We start from the raw sequence: 15,216 nt of genomic DNA on the forward strand, positions 1-15,216 counted from the left end.
GGTGGATATTCCGTCTGAGGACGAAGACAGACGGATGGCTTTCCATTGACATACTTAAAGGAACCTTCAGGATTAATGTCAGATCCATATGTGTTAATCGAGTGTGAGGTTTTGATGTGAGGTCCAACCCATCCCCCCAACACCCTTTTTTCACATCTTTAAAACAAAATGCTGTAGGTCTATCTTTCAGAACAGGTTATGGCTGAAGACAGACAATCCTCCTGTAAAGACTTGACGTTTTGTATGATGATCTGTCATGACAGCAGCAGGGAAAGTATGAAATCTGAGCACTGTCAGAATCACCAGCTTAGGCTCTTTTTCTACGGGGGATGACCTCACCACTGTCAGCCAAGGTATGGAACCAATTTAGAGGAGCTCCCCTGAATTGCTTGTGTGTTCAGATTTGTCAAACTCCAGTACATCTGTGCCCTCCTCCACTTGAGTTTCATGTAGACTTTCCTCTCGGAGAGACTGTGTGCATATGCGAGGGGTAAGAATTGGGGTTTATAACAAAAACTGAAAATTCATCCAACAGAAACTTTGCTCGCGCCTCTCTGACTCACACCTAGGTACTGTTTCTATGTGGGAGAGCCCATAAATGAGTCAACCGAAGCTATTTCTATATAGGCTTAGAAGTTGGGAAGGGGGGAGGGCTATATATGTTCACACACAAACACACATATACACACACACAGTGGCTGTGGCTAGCTAGACCTCTCTGGTCAGGAGCTGGTGCCAAGAGCAAGCCGAACAGTGGAACACTGGGAGTCTTGTGCCTGATTTTGGAGCCTCTGGCTCTCTCCCGACCTTGCTTCAAAATACACTGCGGCTTCGAGGAACAGCACTCTCAGCAGTAGGGAGGCCAGGCATGGAAAATTTAGACGCAACAAGAAAGACGGAGGGGAAAAAAAGAGGCAGGCGAAATTTATGTGCTCATCCACATTTGCGGCCGTGAGCGTTTTTCTTAATGCTTTTAACACACTGACTGTGAAGGGGAGAGCTCTCTGAGGAAATTTTAAATCTGAAAGTGAAAGAAAAAACTGCACTGTAACAGTAGTTGTGTGACCAAACAATGCTGGGATTATATGTTGCAATGTGATGACTAGTTACGCAACCAGATGTTTGAAAATGTCCTGTTGTATGTATTTCTGTACTGAATATTTTATTTTAAACCTAAAAACTTGTTTTGAAAAGTTGTGGATTCTCAAAAGACAAAGAGAATCACAGAAAAGATGTATTTAAATGCCTCTTTCTTAATATGTTTGTATTACTAACGTGCAAGCCTGCTGATCCAGCAATTATAATTGACGGGATAGTCATGAAAAGCTTTTGTTTTTTTACAGCAACACGACCGTACTTGCCATTTTAAGTGCCATGGAAAGCATTTTTTTTTTGTTTTGTTTTTGTTTGTTTTTTATGAGACATCAGCTGGGATAATGCCACAAAAAGCAGGGGGGTTGTTTTTTTTAAGAGATATTGCTACATTTCCAGCCAGGAAACTGCCATAAAAAGCTGTTGTTTTGTTACAGAGACATTGCTGTGTTTCCAGCTGAGATTGTGCCATCAAACCATACATTTTAAGCCAAAATATGATCTTTTCCTATCTATAACAGTGTCTTTTTTATGTCTAAATCTAAGTTTCCACCTATCCGCTACACAATAACATACAAATGTAAAAATCTGTGGTTTTGCACTGACTATTTTACCTTAGAATCCAGCACTTGTTCAGCAAAGTCTTGCTTATCTTCTTAAAATCAGAGAAAAGATTTATATCATTGCCTCTTTGTGAATGTGTTTGTATTACTCACTTGTTACTGTGTAAGCCTGCTGATCCAGCAATTGTAAGCATGACACAGACTAGTTGCTCTGACATCTCACCTGACACCAGAGGCATAATAACACCTTGTCTTGCTAATAGTGTGTGTTATTGCTGCTGTACCCTGTAATCTCTTCCCTTTCTGACGCTGGTAATGACTTGAAATATCAAACTGGCCTGCAGTGCTACAATCCATACAAAACACATGCAGACACAAATAGTATGTCATACGGTGACACAACACACACACACACACACAGGTATGTGCACCAACACACATACTGTAGACACGGCTTGCAATGAGCTCACCTCAACCAGAAGAGGTAACTTACTCTTTTGTTTTCATTTTCAAGCTACATGCCTACAACTGATCATGTGTTGTTCTTTGCTGAGCTAAAGGTAGACGTGTAAGACTCAACTAAACCACACACTAACATAAAAAAGTCTCTCTCTTTGGGTACTGAATATACCTACTGTCTGTACTCTGACAAAAACCCACCTAAAAAGTCCCTGTCTGTGATTTAGAGGGTGCCTTACAATATGTGACTTATGTGCGATTGCTTTGAAAGAACACAGGTGAGAAGGCAGCCACATAAGAACAAGCAGGTATGGTTGAAGTACCATCAGAGGCCCCTATCAAAGCCAGCGGAAACTTTTTTTTATACCCCAGTGGAGACTTCCATTCTCCTTTCATCATTTTATTTGCTTGACTGGGAGAAATCACCATGTTTTCTCTGTGAGCCAAACAAAGAGAAACGGTGTCCCATACATTCAGCAGAGCATATCTGAGAGGATGTTTGATCATTTCTTTGTGGGCCCCATCCTGTCTGCCTCAGTGCTAATCCCTCTGCTCTGATACACAAATTAGTACACAAACCCAGAGTTCCTCCAGTGGAAATATACACAGTTTAATACCGGAAAGCCCAGCCCACATTTCCAGGTATTTTATTAGGCGATTTCTCTCTTTTATTGAGTGTTTATAAGAGGTATTTACTAGTTATTTTTTAATAGAATAGATCTGAATATGATGTTGTATGTAATCAGCCTGGTCACCAGAAGAAAATGTTGGCATTGTAAATTACTGCAAACCACAGACATGTTACATTTGTATGTTTTATACTTATTATATCAAAGTTTTAAAGTAGCATAGTGTATAAATTAACTTGTCATTGGGAAGTGGAGAGATGGTTGATGGCACGACACCTGCCAAACTGCAGACCACTGTTCGAGGCCAACGAAAGACAAAACTGAGTGTTTTAAGCAAGTGAACGCAGCATCTTCCAGCAGCTTTTTAACCACCAAATGTGGGTGTTTTTTATTAACATGTCGCTGTCTTTCAAGTGGACACAGAATCACAAAAAGTGGTTGTTTTTTATCAAGACATTGCTGACTCTCCAGCTAGGATTGTACCACCAAAACCTGGTATTTTAAGCAAAAACATGATTTTCCTAACCATAACAATGCACTTTTTGTGCTAATACCCAACCAAAAGTTAACCACAGCATTGTTGAAACATACATTTTCAATGCATCCACGAACGTACAAATGCAGTGGCAGACAGTAACAGAGTACATTTACATAAGTACTATACTTAAGTACAGTTTTTGAGTAGCTATACTTTACTTACTTCAGGTTTTTTTGTGTGTGTGTGTGTGGGGGGGGGGTTTACTTTGACTCTACTTCATTTGAAAGACAAATATTGCTTTTTTGATGCTTCTAGAAAGGCTTACTCAACACATTTTCTTTGAAGTCAGATTTTTTTTTCTTTTAAAATGCATAAGTCCATGAACTGTGATCATGCAGTTCTGCACATGGTTTATTTGTTGAGGTGGTGTTCCCGTACCTCTACCTAAGACATGCAGGACTCAGATCGGGCAGCTCATAGAGACAGGTAGAGAGGAGAGGTCAATAGGAAGCGGTTGGATTTGGTTATGTGGTGTTGGTAATGGCAACAGCAGCAGATGGAGATAAAGATGGCCACATACCTCAAGTCCATGTTTTACGATTTTGAGATGAAGAATGACTTGTATTGTTTTAAATATTTGCTTTGTTTCCAGCCTCAATGGGTTCTGTTAATATATTGTGATAATATACATAATATAGCACTCCAGTACTTTAAGTTGAGTATTAGCTCCACTCAGCAACTTTTACTTGTATTGGAGTAATATTTTACCAGGAGTATCTATACATTTACTAAAGTAATAGAGTTGTGTACTTTGTCCAATACTGTTAAAATGCAACGTATTGGTTTGCAGAGGCGTACAACGCCAACATTTACTCTGCCGATTGGGTTGACAGGACAATATTTTTGGAAAAGTACTGCTGCTTTCCTTCCTCAGATGAGAGGATGAGTTATGCCTAAGGATCTGAAATCAAGCATGTTTTGTCTGCTACTCACTCACAGTTTACACCTCAACACACCTCAGCACACCTCAGCACACTTCAACACCAAGTGAGTTATGATGCTCAGGCACGCCTGTGGGTGAGGGAGGCAGACAAACCCAGAGAAGGAGGGGAGGAGCAGGGGGTGAAGTTCGGGAAATCCACACAACAGAAACTGGGCCCGGTGAGGGGAGAGGAGAAGCACAGAGGGGATGGTGGGATGGGGAAGAGGAAAAAGGGGGTGGTGGAGCGTGGGGAGACATGAGGAGTGAGTGACTGAGTGAGTGAAGAGCTGAAGGAGGGTAGGAGAGGATGAAGGGAGAAAGGAGGAGGAGGAGGAGGAGGAGGGGGGTTGCTTCCTGTCGCCATTCCTGCCTGCCCACATAGACAGCCCGAGAAAGAAAGAGAGAAAGAGAATATCTGGGCGGACTGCAGGCCACATGACATTCTCTCTGGGTCCCTTGCTTTTCCTCCGCGCCGAGTGATGTGCTCCCTCCCTCCCCTTCCCGTTCCCTCCCCCTCTCCCTCCCTTCCCCTGCCCTTCAAAGCTTCGACATGTCATCTCCCACCACAAAAACAGAGGTGGGAAGACTCGCTGGCGCTACCGCTGCCTCAGGGTGTCTGGCACTAAAGCTGCCTGCAAATACAGCAGGGAGAGGAGGAGGAGTGAAGAGAGAGAGAGAGACAGAAAGAGGGAGGGAAGGAGGAAGAAGGAGATAGAAACTCAAAAGAGAGACGCAGAGAGAAGTAGTGAGCAGGACGGTGTGCATTAACAGGACTCGTAAAGCCCCTGGCATCAAAGTGTATGTGTATGTGTGTGTGTGTGTGTGTGTGTGTGTGTGTGTGTGTGTGTGTGTGTGTGTGTGTGTGGAGAGAGAGGAGCTGTTATTAAGGTGGAGATGAGTCCTGTCTATTTTTTTTTAAAGTGACACTGCTGCAACCGCACCGTCTGCCTCTAATGTCTCTCTGTCTCACACACAGCAGCAGCTGACTGGAGTTTATGGAGACGGATTGAGGGAAAAATTCTCAAAACTATGGGGGTGAACCCTCTCAGATGCAGAGCCGGGACACAGTTCTAGCTGTGTGGTCTGTCCCACCATCAGAACCACAAAAACACAATGATACCCATAAAGGTTGAACAAATGGGATGAATTGGACTAAGCTTAATGTGAAATGTATGCAAACCACAAGCCCATAATTGAACATATCTTCTCTGATTCAAATGCAATTTTCTCCAGGATACTGTAGTATTTTTTGTGACTGTAAATACATGCCATGGACAGCCGTTCCTCGTGAATAAACGATTCCAGGCCAACTGTTTGCAGCTCGGATACCACGAAATTTGCAGATTGATTTAAGGAGCAATTATGCACTTGGCTTTTGAACCTCTGAGGCTTTGGGAATGAATTGGCGATTGGCTCCACGACAAAGTAAGCACATCTGACCAAACGAGGCCTCGCCATAGGCTGAGAGTGTCGGAGAAGCCACAAGAGCCCAGCAAACAAGAACATCACTAACGGGGGCCAATTGTGGGCCTCTGGGGACCCGTGGGTTCTGACCTAAGAACCAACAGATGAGCACTGTGATGAGGCTGGGAAAAGACAACAAACAATCCTGCTGAGACAGAGAGATCCAACACTTTGAGTATGTTTATGTATATGCACTTTTGCTGTTATTCTGAAAAATCCAATATTCCTACTAAGGTGTTTACATGACTAATGACAATGAATACTCCACTATCATTACTGTTAACATGCAGCCATGCAAATTCCGATAGACGTGCCCTAACATGTCGTTTGTCAGGTCAAAATATGGAAAAGTAGAAGAACTGGAGCCGCTTGTCATGTTGCTTCTTTGCATCAAAATAGGATTTTTACACGGTTTTCTACTGCTGGTGGACTTCTTGGATTATTGTTTTTCTTCCTTCACATTTATGAAGGGGTATGATTGATAAGATTGATATCCAAGTCTTTCCTAAAGTTTAAAAGCAGGTGTGTTTCTTTTTCCGACCACAAATGTGGGAATTTCTTTTGCATGCATTTTTTAGCGCACTGTTGGTGAGATGATTTGTGTACAATGTATCCATGACAACACACAGCGCTGTCAGTAAACAGACGTGTGTCACAAACTGCAGAAAAAATCCAAGTTGGACAAAAATTCCACATTGGCTGTATACATGTCAAAATAATGCTGCTATAACACACGTAAAACCAGCATATCCCACATCTTAATCAGAAAATTCTAAATTAGAAAAAAATGTCCTGATTCGGAATATTTAAACGGAATATGCTGTTCATATGACCCACATCAAATTCAAAATATAGTCAGATTTGGAATAATGGCGAATACTGGCGTGCATGTAACTGTGGCCACTGAAGACAAAGACCAAAACTTGACATTTTTAGAAATACTTATTGTGCTTTGTTGCTGAGATTTAGGTGAGAACATTGATGTCACTCTTATGTTTGTACACAAAATATAAAGCTACAATCAGCAGCTGGCTAACTTAGCGAAGCATTAATACTGGAGACACGGTTAAACAGCTAGCCTGGCTCTAACTCTCCACCAGAGAACAATAAGCACATTTCCCACAATAGAGTGGTACGGTGATGAGTTCAAAAACCTAGAAATTAGTTAGCAATTTAGTAGGGATGTACAACAATTCAGCGCGTCATAGGTATCCAGAGATATTGGCTTAAAAAGGAAATATAGGAATCGGCAAACATGCCAATTTCTGTCAATATCACAAACCAATTTCTCTTTTTTTCTTGATGAAGTAAACTTGTACAAAACATAAACCCTAAGCTGAAGTATCTTTCCCATTTTGTACAATGAATTAATATTACATACACTGAAAAGCATTGTATTTCATGTCTCCATCTGCTGGTGGGCCATCACAATAAGAATTTGCTAAATATTTCGTTAATTCTACCACAGAAGAGATGATCACTGAAAGTGAAGGAAAAAAGGTACATCCATATCACCATCGGTTATCGGTCAAATAAGTCATTATCTATCAGCATATCGGATATTGGCAAAAAAAATCCAATATCATTCTTCTGTGCATTTTAGCACTTCCAATCTGCTCATCTCAAAGTCAACAGGTTTTTTTAACGGGTTTTTGCTTAAAAGCTTTAAATAAGGTTTGTGATTGACACAATCTTAAGAGACTTACACATTTTGTTTTGCAACATAAAATATGTCGGAAAATACCCCACTCATGACTTTAAAGGTTTTACGCATCTTAAAAAAGTTGAAGGTTGCTAGTAAGTGGCTAAATGAAAAATAGAGCATCGTAGTGGTGACGTTGAAGTCATCCGAACATGGTGTAGTTTGTTTTTAGCCTAATGTTAACATTTTACTTCTGGAGATTGCATTTACACTTTTACACTTCAGATTGAGAAAAAGTGACAAAGTGGCTTTTTTCGAGGGAACCATGAAGACGTTGGCCTACAAATAAACGTCATCCCTGCATCACACTATGTCAAATTATGTTGAGTCACTTCAAGAAAACAATAGTGTAAACTTATTTAAATACAGCATATCCTGTTTCACATGATATAAATGTCTGAAGGTCAGCTTTTGCAATGCTATACAAAAACTTAATAGGCAATAAAAGAATACCTGAAGTAATTGCATCACCACCCAGTGGTGACTGAAAGATAATGGCACGAGCAGCTGACATAACCTGTCATGTCACTTAGTGTACAATATGCAAATCAAAGGAAAAGGCCGTGACACCATTCCTAACTATGGAATTCTTATTGAGACTGACGCCAGAACAGTAATAAAATGAGGACATTAAGTTATTAAACAGAACGACTCCTCCTTTCCATATTTCTAAAATTGATTTTGAGTAACTTCAAAGCCAAGTATCGGTTGCTTCCAACACAGGCCTTTAAAGCAAAATCTGTTTCCTGTGTTTGAGGAAGCTTCAATGAACCTCCACCACCTGACATCACCTCCAAAAAAGCGTGACCGCTACGATAAGACATCCAAACAGCCTGCCGACATCTGAGCGCGCAGGCAGGGGGTGGGGGGTGCCTTTATTATCTAATAGTGATGACATCTGCTCTTTACAGTGTGCATACACTGGAGCCTCGCACAATGTGCCATGTAACGCTGCCTTTTCGAGTGGATACACATCAACATGTAAACACACAAAATACACATCCCATGCTCCTTTTGGTTCATGACTGCCGCAGTCAGTCAGTCAGTCCCGAGCCTGTCTCCCACTGTTAGACACATCGAGACAGAATCACCGCAGTACCAGCCTGAAGCCCCCAGTCTGAGCATGCAAAGGCAGACGGCAATATTTCATTCTCAGAGAGCCGTGAAGAGCCAAAATGTATGCCTCTCTAGAGAAACCACACTAAAGTGCCACAGGGCAACAAACGGGAAAAACAACTCGGGGAACAAGAGTAAGCAGGCATTCAGGCAACAGCGAAAACTCCTATGATAATTTATAGTTCCATGCACACAAGGTTGTACTGCCTGCTATTGTATGGATGGAGCCTTTGTCTTACAATGTCTGATCTATTCTTGTGATACTTTAACGTTAAAACAATTTGTCATCTCAATGAAGGTGAGATGACTAATTGTTTTTATGTTTTTGTTCTCGCAAAGAAACATATATCTTTCATTCCAACTTATAAGTTTCATGCCAAAGTCTGTTCAGATACTCGGCTGTGGATAGAAAATAATCAGCAGAGCAGCATCTTTTTTTTTTTTTAGGGATAATGTTGTGATGCCAATTTTGAAACTTTTTTTTCCTCCACTGAAAGCATTTAAAAGCATTCAACACTGAGGTCTGAACAAATGTCATCACACAAAGTCCAAAGCTTTTCTTGATTTATGCAAAACTAGCGCTTTACAGCAAACACAGGATATCATCTTTTATTAATTTAACGCAGCCAGAACATCACCAGTTCACTGTGTGTGACAACAAATCCAGATCCAGATTTCTTTGTGGTGGTTAAAACACTGTGTGCTGACACTTGAATGTTCCAACTTTTAACTCACAAAGAGAACACAAATGAACCATAAAAATCAAAGACAAATCAGAACATGTGTCGCATTGCCCCTGACCAACGCACATTCTTTCATTTTTTTAAAAATATGTAATTCAAGTTACACAGACAACAAATTCATCATGAGGACTTTAAAGTCCCTCTTTAAACATTTCCAGTGAAGAGGAAGGAATCAGTTTTTGGTAGCACTGCAGGTTTTGGTGTTTAAATTTCAACAGTTAGGCAACACTGCCACCTGCTGGATGACTTATCCTGTCAAGCATTCAACAAGTGAAAAAAACACCTTATTGGGGAAAGAATGAATACAGTTTAGCATCATATGTTAATTTATAACAGTAATACTCAACTGACGGACCGTGGGTCAAATCCGGCCCCCAATGGCCCACCAACCATTTTCTAATTCACAATTTTAATAAAGTGATTCACCCTGGGAATTGTTTGTGTACTTTCAGTATATGTAAGGTAAGTGCAGAAAACAATGTCAAAGTAGTTTGTTTGTAGCTTTTTTTTTGGGGGGGGGGGTAATGCCAGTGGATGATAGAGATCCTAACTAGGCTCCTAATGTCCTACAGTCCTAAAAATGTTCTGAAATCCTCAAAATGATCTAAAATCCAAAAATGTTCTTCAATCCAAAAAATGTTCTAAAATTCAAGAAATGTCCTAAAATCATAGAAACATCCTAAAATCCTAGAAACATCCTAAAATCCTAGAAACATGTATGGGGCTGCTGTGACTGCCCCTGACCTCCCGTCGTTTTGCAAAAGTGGCCCCCAAGTAAGGCAACTGATTTTTAGTTTTACATCTTGAAATATATATTATATGTACTATTTTCTAAAGAGAAAGAAGGCATATATGAATACATTGAAAAAAGAAACTTTGATTAAGCCATGTATTTTCTGTTTTTTAAACATCATTAAATTAAACACAGTTTTTGCAGTAGCTACATGGAACAGTGGCCACCCTTTGTCACTTTTCTTTACCTGACTGACCAGCTCCACTAAAGCCCACTTAATCTCCCTGAATGGACTCATTTGTCAGTGTTAAGATGGGTCCAGATTGTGTGGAGATAGCGGGCCTTAAAGCCGCCTCTGTCAGGCTAAGCAGTGATGATATCAGACCTGCAGTCTAAACTCACCACAGCGCAGCATCTGCGGGGCTTGACTCAACTGATAACACAGCAGCTGTCAACAACAGATTATGGCCCTCACCGCTGACTATGAGCCGTCCTCAACTGCCACCCTGTGTCATTTATCTGTATGTATCGTCTCTTATGTGAGGAATAAAATAAAAATGATCTAGCTCATCTTAAGACTAATTAACAGTTCTATAAGAAACTTTTGAGTTTTGTGAATTGACAAGTGCCATTCAAAATAAGCCATATATAAGCAGTTATTCGTAAAATCGCATGGATAGAAAATACGATTGCTTTTTATTACTTCAGACCACAAAGAAATTATTCACAGCAACAGTGCACTGTATCTGCCATGTACAATATCCCTAATGATCAGCGTAATACAGGAAGATGCACCCCCCTCTGCAGGGGTGGACAGAAAGAGTACTTATACAGTAGGCCTACTCAAGTGAAAGTATTTACAGACATTTTACTCAACTAAAAATTAAAGGATATATGTAAAGATTTACTTAAATAAAAGTTTAAAATAGGTCAGTTAAATTGTATTCTGAATATTTGTTGCAGCATTACATTTTTGAAAGGGAGAATATGATATCATACCACTGTTAAATTAAAAAACGTCTATAGGGGACAAAGTAAATGCAATAATTGGCTAATACACAAGGGGAACAACATCTGCAACACAAGCCCTTGTGTATTAATCCACAATACATTCTGTTTTCTACAGACAATCTTTGCAGCCTGGGCATACAATTAGGATTACTGGCTGGGCTCAAAGAGCCTTGCAGACGCAGGCCCAGGGCCCCCACGGCCTTCAACTGCAAACATGTCACTCAAAGTGACACATTCTGCTCAGGATAAGACTAAAAATGACCTCAAAAAGAAAACTAGAGATGCAAATCTGCTGCTAAGATATTCTCAATGACTACAGAAGGGGGGAAAACAATCGCAAGGAGACACTTGATGACTACAATGAGACACATAGCAACCGCAAAGAGACACAAAGTGACTATAAAGAGATGCTAAGCAACTACAAAGAGACTCAAAGTAACTACATATAAAGACAGTGTGACCACAAAGATACTCAAAATGACAAGCTCAGAGCAACTACAAAGAAACACTAAACAATCACAGGTGTAAATCAAGCACAAAGATACACAAAACGACTACAAAAAGGTTCAAAACAACCACAGAGACACAAAATAACTACAACGAAACACAAACTAATGACAGACGCAAAGCAACCAAAAAGAATCACAAAATGACTTAAAAAGAGACGCAAAGCAATTACATAGAGACTCAAAATTACTGCAAAATAAACACAATGTGGCCACAAAGATACTCGAAATGACCACTACAGAGACACAAAACAATGACAGATGCAAAGGAGACCCAAAATGACAATACGGACACAAAAAGCGACTAAAGAAAGCCAGGACATGACTACAAGAGACACAAAATATCAGAAGGTGCAAAACAATAACAAAAAGAGGCCACACAACAAGAAAGTCAGTTTGTCTTGTTCCTGTGTTGGAGAGGTGACGGGGCCTTATGCATGTCTGGGCCCATGCTACAACTGTTTATCATCTAAATTAAATATCTCCTTTTTTTGTGTAGCCTTAATAGAATTAACCAGAAGAAAAAACACAACCTTGACAGCACTTTAAGAAAGAGTAGAGGACACCACAGCGGGTGCAACAAACCAAACCAACAAACCAGCAACAAGGCAGACAACATGGACATGTACACAATATAAACTAAACAGCTGCTACAGCCAAATAAACACACGTAAAAAGCAAAAGAGACAATGCGGGTTTTAAACATCACATTAGCTCGTATAAACACGATGCTACTTAGCTAGCTGGTTGTTGCCGTTCTCTCTACGGGGTTTGTTGTACTCACCTGTCTGAACGTCGCTTTGTGAGTCTTCAGTAGACGTTTTCTAAAATGTGCTCGAGGTTCAACGTCTCTGTTTGTTCACTTTAAAGCATAACCCACGCAGTCTCGGTCCCAACTTTCCAAACATTTTGGGTTAGGGTTACACAGGCCTCACACACCTGAGGGACGGTAAAAGTTCCTCAGTCGACGCAGAAGTGTCCTCTTTTACATCCACGTTCAAACAGGAGCGTGCTCGCATTTTGAACGTCAGCTACACTAATGATGCACCCGTTGGTGACATCCGGGGACACGTTCACTATCATAACAGTGTGCACCGGTTTCAAAATTGAACGACGTGTTTCCTCAAACCGGTGTGCAATGGGCGTTGAGGTTGGCCTATGTTTTTTCCCGCGTGGTGGGTGTGTCAGAGGACTATCCAATCAGCAGCAACTTTAATATAAATCAAATTTGGGGAAGTCTTTACCGATATAACAAAGATTGTTTTTGTTTTTACTCCACACTTGCTTTGGCTATGTAGATGTAACTTATCCGATGCCATTAAAGCACCTTGAATTTAAATTGAACATACCCTAGAATATTTAAAGACAGTGCATCTGCATAACACAACAGGGTTTTCAATGCACCACTGTTTCTGTTTAAGGGTAGCCTACATTTTGCAACGTTTTTACCGAACAAAACATTGTGTGCAATAGTCCACCTTCCACCTTCCCTCTTGTCTGTCTGGGGACCTCTGCTGCATGTCAATGCCCATCTCCCTTTTCCCCACATTTCCTCTTATCATTCTACTACCAACTACCCAATAAAGGCATAAAAATGTTTCAAATGTAATTTAAAAAAGGCTATATATATATATATATATATGCTACTGATCATGATGAGTAAAGTGAATTTCATGTCTAAAATCTGTGCACTCAACTCAACTTAATGAGCTGGACCATTCAAGCCTATGTTGTTAAAGTTGTGATCTAGGTTAAGTCAACATTTCAAAAATATAGCCTACTCAAACAACAACTTGTTATTGCCTAAATTAAAAATTGTATGATGGCAAGGGATATGAGATAGACTGTTCATTTCCTCAATGAAAACCAATAATATTACATTCTAGTGACGCATGATGTAGTCTCTATGGACACGCACAGTTGATCTCCTCAACCATGTGTGCTCCAAATCTGCATGGGAAGTGACTATACTTAAACTTTCTCAGATTACAGTTACAGCTTTTACAGACACCTGAAAACTCTGACATTACATATTGAATAGCAAATAGCAAATTTTTGGGCCCAGTCTTGTTAGTTTGCTCATTGCCTTCTTTACAAAGGGTTAAATTAGGATTAGGCTGAGACATGAGGAGGTTATTTTGGCTGATTTTAAGAAGTATGAGAAAATGGTCAAAATCTCATATTGATGTTATATTTAGCTCAGTTATGTCCAGGAGAAATACGCTTGACAAAGAAGAGATGTTATTTTAAACGTCCCTTTCCTCTGGGGCCAGCAGCGAGCCTTGCAAAGCCAAAATGGCCCACAGAAGCGCAACCATGCGCCTCATGGAAATACAGTTTTGTGTCATTACGAAAGCTCTTTGTGACTGAACCATTTCAAATGCAAATGTTGTGCCTGTGATTTCTTTTGATTCAGCACTCCACGTTAGCTGTGGGTTATATGTGCACATGAGGGGCTGTTCAGGTGTAATTGCCTTTCAGGCCTAATTGTCCCGGGCTTTTCTTGCTTTCAGAAGCACCTGTGCGTGGATCAAAGCATTTGATTGTCATTTGTGTGTGTATCAGCTTTGTTTCAAGTGGGTGTCCTTACAGCACATGGATTGTTAAGTAATAGCCTCTCTGGAAAATTTCTATAGCGGGACTGTTGTAAAAAAAGAGCCAACCTTTAACGTTACAAGAGCATCTAAATGGTTGCATTGGTAAAAATCAGAAAATGGTTTGAAATATGTAATGAAATATTGACATATTTCAGATATTTCAGGTTATTACGTACAACACATTTCATACATATTCTACTGCACTTGAAATGTCAACTGTTCATAAATTAAAGTCACTTTTTTTTCATCATCTGTTCAACTTCTGATCATCAGTGTTACATTCAACCATCAGCATTTTACTCTCTAGAAATTAATAAACATCTGAGGTCAGAGGTCACATCTGTTTTGTCCTCCTGTTTCATAAATCAAGAACTAGCTGCCAAGTCAATTGGCTAACCAATAAAGCATTCCCCTCAAGCAGATGGCTGTATTTGCAAAGCATCGGTCAAAGAACCGACGCGCCTGCCTGTCCTGCCCTCCTCCTCAGTGATATCAAAGAGGCATGTGCACATCACAAGGATATAATTAGGCCAATAGCAATCCTGATATCTAATAAAAATGGAAATGAAAGGTGACCTTGTGAAATGTAAATATTTAAGCTTTAATATGAGCTTCTTGGGTTTTCTTAGAATTCAACAAAGTGGTAAATCATTGAATGACATCTTAGTTCCAACCAAACTGTAAAATCTGACAAGTTGATATTACTTAAAAAATCAAAGAACCTGATTGACTGAACTGAAAATTTTGAGTAAATATGACTATTAGTCTGAATTTATGTTTACTTAATATGCAATTTGTACTTTTATTTAAAATTTAGTTATATTTGCGTAATTTTATAAAGTTGTTTCAACTTAAAAAGGATGAGTTGAAATCAATCTTTCTAAGTTTTAGCAGCTTCAGTCAACCAGGTTAACTGTGCTCTACTGATTGCAAACTAATCAATCAATTATATTTGTATTTTCTTAAAGAAAAGACTGACTTGGTTTAACTTGGTTTAAGTTAACACTCTCAAAGAACAAGGTGATTTGACTTGTCATTTTTAACTTCGCAAAATTAAACAAATATAGTTAAATTAAGTTTAATTAAGCATAACAATTATAAAGTAAATGTAAATTAGTCATATTAACATACATTTTACAAG

The sequence above is a fragment of the Plectropomus leopardus genome, chromosome 19 (genome assembly GCF_026936395.1).
Source record: "Plectropomus leopardus strain MGB_pleo_1.0 chromosome 19, ASM2693639v1, whole genome shotgun sequence".
Classification (NCBI taxonomy): domain Eukaryota; kingdom Metazoa; phylum Chordata; class Actinopteri; order Perciformes; family Serranidae; genus Plectropomus; species Plectropomus leopardus.